Here is a 7,098-nt window from a genome sequence, read left to right as displayed (position 1 = left end):
GTATTTGGTCGACAACCATGTTTACCACTACCAGTACCTCTCTCCGTTCCATCACTAGCTGCCCAGGTTATGGCTCACACCATACGTCAGGTGTGGAATCAAGTTAAAAAATGCCTCAACCAAGCTGCTGAACGTTCCAAACGTACCTCCAAAGCTCACAGATGCCCCACTCCAATCTTCCATCCTGGACAAAAGGTGTGGCTAAGCATCCAACACATAAGATTATGCCTTTCCTCACATTGCTTAGCACCAAAGTATATTGGTTCATTTCCTGTCCTCAGAAGAGTGGGAGCTGTCTCATACCAGCTACAGTTACCTCGTGCAATGGTTATTCATAACACGTTTCACGTCTCCTTGTTGAATCCACTCATGCTCTCCTGGCCTTACCGCAGAGATCCTCCAACTCCTCAGATCTCCACCGAGACTGATGACACTCTTTAGGTAAGAGAGGTCCTCGACATCCATCGGCGTCGAGGCCACTGGGATTACCTCCTTGCCTGCGAAGGATATGGGGCCGAAGAAAATTCCTGGGAACCTTCGCACAACATCCAAGATAAGGAGCTCCTCAAAGCCTTCCACAGGGCTCACCCTGAGAAACCTCACCAACGTAGGGGGAGGCCTAGAAGGGGGCTACTGTTGTGTGTCCCGTCCATACAAGGCCAACGCACAGGCCTGCTCACCTTCCCAACTCCTCGGCAGGTCCAGTGTCGGCCTCTCCCGTGACTGCAGCAAGCTCCTCTAGGCCTTGGCATCCCGCGACGGCAGTCGCCAGGCCTTCCTCAACGTACCAGGCCTCATGACGTAGCTCGACGTGCTATGTTGCCTTGGCCCCACCCCTAGGCACGCGCGCATGGACTGCTCAGCCTCTTAAAGGGTCAAGGGCAAGACCAGACTCCGCAGTACACCCTGATTGGGCACAGTATATCAGGAAGTTCCTGCCTGTACTTCCTAGCCTTGGCAATAGGGTCAACACCGTGTGTGTACTAGTTTGCCTCAGTGTCTCATCGCTTGTTCCAGTCTTGTTCCAGCATCCTTCTGTTCCAGAGTCCTTCTGTTCCAGCGTCTGTCTGTTCCTGCATCCCTTCAGGTAGTACCTCTTGGACTGACTCTCTAGTACTGACCTCTGCCTGTTCTTCGACTACGCTGATCGCTGCCTGGGTACTGAGCTCTGCCTGTTCCTTGACTATGCTGACCGCTGCCCGGATTGTGATCTCTGCCTATTCCTCGACCACACCTGACCTCTGGAACCTGACCCCTGCTTTGGATGACTACTCTCAGAGGTCAAGTTCAAAAGGTCAGACTGACCTTTTGAACTTGACCTCTGCTTTGGCTCTCTACTCTTGGGCTGACCTTTGGAACTTGACTCTCGCTATGACTGACCTTGAGTCTGGCCCTGCTCCTAGCTGTGTCATCGCAGACACTGTTCTGGCCTTCCTTGATTCTCCAAATCTCCAGTCTCGACATCGACCACGCACCCTTGATCTTGGTGGGCACACTCCTCCACTTCCTTTCCGGGAGACTGCGAGGCCTACCTAAATCCAAGCAGCCCGGGTCCCCAAGGGCTCCACCTGGGGGGACTTCGGGCTTCCAGTGGTAAAGCTCCAGCTAGCATCTGTCTCCTCCTGTGCTCCACCCCCTGGTGGCAGGTGCTTCCTGGGCCCATCCAGGGAGCTGCTCCTCACTGCCTCAGGACAAGGGTCCACCTCCAGGCGCAACAGTTTGTTGTATACTATGTATGTTAGTCTGTACCTGGTCAAGAACCTTAGATAGGGTAGTCTATACATTTTTAAATATATAACAGAAAACAATGTGTGGACCTCCATAATTTGTGTCAAGTTTCTCTTTGCTCTCTCACTACCTAAATTCCTTGGACTCTGGTCATTAAATCATCCCCTTTTTGGAGAATGCAGATGAAGATTGCTGAACTGAACCAGGACTGTAGCCTGGTATTGTATTTGCCCCCAGCTAACCCTTTCCCCAGGAAGGGGGACTCTATGGATAAGGAAGCACATGGATACGGAGGATTCAGTTGATTTTTCAAAAAACGTTTGAGAATCTCTTCAACAAAAGCACTTAAAGACACTTCCATAGAAAAGAAAATTGAAGAGAGGTAGAGTGGAAACTTGAGAATATCCTTGTTTATGAAGTGGGTGTTTGGTGCTGGAATAACCTCCCATCAGATGTAGAGACTACCTAAACATGACAACACTTAAACACGCTTGGTATGGACAGGGAAAACAATGGTAAGAATAGGTAACAGGTAAGAAGTAGAGAGTGAGAAGTGGAAAAAATGAAACAGGAGGCTTGAGGGTTTCCTCAGGCATCTACAACATGAATTGCCAAGAGGGGAAAAGAGTAGCCACTGATCGATTATCAAGTAAAGGTAAGAACATAAGAACATAAGAAATTGCCATTCTGGGTCAGACCAAGGGTCCATCAAGCCCAGCATCCTGTTTCCAACAGAGGCCAAAACCAGGCCACAAGAACCTGGCAATTACCCAAACACTAAGAAGATCCCATGCTACTGATGCAATTAATAGCAGTGGCTATTCCCTAAGTAAAATTGATTAATAGCCATTAATGGACTTCTCCTCCAAGAACTTATCCAAACCTTTTTTGAACCCAGCTACACTAACTGCACTAACCACATCCTCTGGCAACAAATTCCAGAGCTTTATTGTGCGTTGAGTGAAAAATAATTTTCTCCGATTAGTCTTAAATATGCTACTTGCTAACTTCATGGAATGCCCCCTAGTCAGTGTCAGGCATAGTGAATGGCTTGATGCCCATACACCAGACACAAAACTCTCAGATTTGTTTTTTGGGTTTTTTTTTAGAAATTTAGTAAAGTGTTCATTATTGAATGCAAGAGATTTAGATAAATAATATTAGAAGTATCTGGGAAGGAAGAGCAATGCCTGAGCTAGTTGCTAATTGGCTTAATATTGTCCTTCTCTATATCACAATCTTACATACATTTTTTTCTGATTTCCTTTGACAAGAATTGAACATTCCTAAATGTGTCACTTTGGCCTGGCTTTGTTTCCCTAGAAAACCTAGCCTCTGGGGTGGCACACATAGTAAGCAACTATATCACTAAAGGAGGTCCAGGAAGTAAATCAAGGTGAGGATTTGGTGGTGGTGTAGGGTTTTGGGGCCAGGTTTACCTGCAGAGTGAGACAAAAGAACAGCACAGTATACCTCAGTGAAGATTTGACATCATATGGAGTGAGGAGATTCACACAAAGATGAGATTTCTACATTGTTCTCTTACCCTAGTTTGGTAGTACTCTGGTAGAGCGTTGTGGGTCCTGACCGCATTGGTGCTGCGACCGGGCCTGCTCACCTCGTGCTCCCTTCCACAAGCTCTGGCTCCTCATCCATAGCAGCTGCAGCCAGCTCCCATCGTCCACGGCGCTTCTAGGCATCCCCAGGCCCATTGGGGCCTTCTGACTCTCAGCGCTCCTTACACTGGGGCTGTGTCTTCCTCAACATCGGCCCTACCCCTAGGTGTGTGCGAGTGAACCACACGTCCCTTTAAAGGGTCCAGCGCAGGAAGCCAGTCCGCGGCGCCCGATGATGACATCATCTAGTCCTTGTATAAAAGGCGAGGTCCCGTCCCCAGAACCTCACCTTGGCAATCGAGTAGCTAATTTGCTGTTCCTTGTTCCTGTACTTCCTTAATCCAGTCTTGTTCCAGTCTTCCTGTGTCCCTGTGTTCCCGTGGTCCTCCTTATGTTCCAGCGTCTCTCCTGATTCCTGCTCTTCATTCCTCCTCCTCTCGTATCTTCCTGGACTGACTCATGGTACTGACCTCTGCTTGCCTGACTACGTTTGACCACTGCCTGGAACCGACCACGTTGACCACTGCCTGGAACTGACCTTTGCTTCTCCTGACCATGTATGGACTGATCTCGGAACTGCCCCTTGCTTTGGCTGATATCCTGGCTTTGACTCTTGTGCTACACTTAGATACTCTGTTTGCTCCTTTGACAACCAGACCAGCCTGCCTGGATGCTACCAGTGGCTTACTTCCGACTAGACCATTAGGTGTTGCCTATCTCACCCGGAGGACCTTCACTTCCTGTTTCCTTCCAGAGGTCTCCAGTGATCCTGGTCCAGGTCTAGTCCATCCATTATTCTCCAGCCACGCATCTTTGCTAGTGGTGGGCACACCTCTCCGCTACCTCTCTGGGAGACCAACTGAGGCCCACCTAAGTCCAGGCGGTCCAGGTACCCAAGGGCTCAACCTGCAAAACCCCGGATTGCTATTGGCGAAGCTCCAGCTAGCCTCTGTCTCCTAGTGTGCTCTGCCTCCTGGTGGCAGGCGCTCTCTGGGTCTGACCAGAGGGCTGTACAAATCCTGCACCAGGCCAAGGGTCTACCTCTAGTGCAACAGGTTGCCAAGGCCATGGACTCGGCGGAGTCTTCTGCCTTGCAGGCAATTCCAGATCTGGCGACATGTGTCCGGGAAAAGCAACAATTCATTGAAGCATTTACCACCTCAGTCGAAAGACTGCATACTCAACTCGAGGAATCTGCTATGGCCAACCCAGGGGTTCTTGTCCACAGCTCATCCGCTGTCTCATCACCCTCGCAGGCATTGCTGGCCCTCCCAGCTCCTCCCCGTTTAAATGGGGATCCTCATCTCTGTCGAGGTTTTATCAATCAATGCTACATGCAGTTCTCACTGCAACCTACCCTCTTTCCGGATGAAGTGACAAAGATCATGTTCATTCTCTCTCATCTGGAGGGGAAGGCCCTGGCATGGGCCTCCCTGCTTTGGAAATGTTCCGACTCCATTCTACAGCAGCTTCCACAATTTATCTCAGCAATCCGACGCACCTTTCAGGACCCAGTCCAACAGGCGGTCGCCGGTCACCATCTCCTACATCTCCGCCAGGGATCACACTCAATCTCTGATTACACAATGGAGTTCCGGACCCTGGCAACTGAGTTGGGATGGCAGGAAGACTGCCTGCGGGCACTCTATCTAGAGGGGGTTGTCTCCTGTTCTGAAAGATGAATTGGCCGCCCAAGAAATCCCTACATCCTTGGAAGAACTGATATCTTTGGTCAGGCGCATAGACCCCCATCTCCGGGAATGGCACCGGGAAGTAAAGGCTCTCCGACATCCCACCCTATGACCTCCTCTGTCTATGAGCCCCAAATTAAAGGCACTACCGGTGGGTTCTCAACCTCCAGAAGAACCCATGCAAATATACTGCGGTCGCCTTACTCCCAGGCAACGCCTCCGAAGAAGAAAGTTTAGTCACTGCCTCTACTGTGGGGGTTCTGGCCAATTTCTCCAGACTTGTCTAGTATGTCCGAGAAACTCCAATGCCTGAGCCCTGCGGGTGTCCCAAGCTTGGGCGCCACAGTTTCTGGCACTCAACTGCTGCTGCTGTTTTCCTCCTTAGGGAGGAGCATTCCTTCGCCACCACTGCCCTTGAAGACACTGGGGCAGGTGGGAATTTCATCCTTGAGGAGATAGTCACTCTCCTACAGATACCTACTCAACCATTGGAGGTGCCGTTATGCATCGCCTCCATCCATGGAGAACCTGACCATATCACTCACCGAACTATGGCTATCCGACTGACTGTGGGGACACTCCATGAAGAAGAAATTACCCTCTTGATCATAAAATGGTTAGCACACCCCATAGTCCTTGGCCTTCCATGGCTTCAGTTGCATTCACTCCCCTTCGACTGGCAGTCACTTCAATTGACCCAGTGGGGCCCTCGATGTCAAAGTCAGTGTTTACGACAGGTGTCTCTGCCATTACCAGTACTAACTTCAACAACCCTTCCTGGGTTACCTATTCCTTACATGGAATACCAAGATGTATTTTCCAAGCAGAAGGACGATATCCTGTCCCCACTCCGGAAGTTTAATTGCCCTATAGAACTCTTATCTGGCTCCAACCACCTAAGGGCAGGACTTATCCTCTCTCACTCCCGGAAACCCAGGCAATGTCTGCATATAGAAACATAGAAACATAGAAATGATAGCAGAAGAAGACCAAATGGCCCATCCAGTCTGCTCAGCAAGCTTTCACACTTTTTTTTTTCACTCTCTCATACTTATCCGTTACTCTTGGCCTTTAGTACCCTTTTGGTTCTATTTCCCTTCCACCCCCGCTGTTAAAGTAACCTTTTGGTTCTATTTCCCTTCCACCTCCACCATTAATGTAGAGAGCAGTGCTGGAATTGCTTCTAAGTGAAGTATCTAGCTTAATTGATTAGGGGTAGTAACCGCCGCAATAAGCAAGCTACTCCCATGCTTATTTGTTTACTCAGCCTGTGCCATTCAGTCCTTGTTGGTTGTTATCTGAATATAAATCCACTTTTCTTCATTTCCCCTGCCGCTGAAGCAGGGAGTTTCTCTGGATATGTATTGAAATTGAAGTATAAGGCTTAATTGATTTGGGGTAGTAACCGCCGTAGCAAGCAAGCTATACCCATGCATATTTGTTTACCCAGCCTCTGCAATTACATAGAAACATAGAAACATAGAAATGACGGCAGAAGAAGACCAAAAAGCCCATCCAGTCTGCCCAGCAAGCTTTCACACTTTTTTTTTCTCTCACATACTTATCTGTTTCTCTTGGCTCTTAGTAACCTTTTTTATTCTATTTCCCTTCCACCCCCATCATTAATGTAGAGAGCAGTGTAGGAACTGCATCTAAGTGAAATAGCTTAATTAGTTAGGTTGGTTGTTATCTGAATGTAAATCCACTTTTCTTCATTTCCCCCTGCCATTGAAGCAGGGAGCTTCTCTGGATATGTATTGAACAGTGGCGTAGCTACGGGTGGGCATGGGTGGGCAGTGGCCCACCCACTTTCCATTCAGGCCCACCCAAATTTGTTTGCAAGACACTGCAGCCAATAAAAAGCAGGCAGCATCAGCAGGCACCCAAGGGAGAAAAAAAAATAATAAAACCAGCTGGTGTGTTGCGGCTCCCGGTGTCCCACAGCCTCAGTAATACTTCCCTTTACCTTCTTCCTGCCCTCACGGGCCAATGGGAAACCTCCTCCCTTCTTCCTGCCCCTGGGCCAATTGGAAGTCTCCTCAGTTCTTCTTGCCCCCGCGGGC

This window comes from Rhinatrema bivittatum, chromosome 16, assembly GCF_901001135.1.
Source record: "Rhinatrema bivittatum chromosome 16, aRhiBiv1.1, whole genome shotgun sequence".
In the NCBI taxonomy this organism is placed as follows: Eukaryota; Metazoa; Chordata; class Amphibia; order Gymnophiona; family Rhinatrematidae; genus Rhinatrema; species Rhinatrema bivittatum.
The sequence above is the reverse complement of the archived record's forward strand: the minus strand, read 5'-3'. Positions refer to the sequence as shown.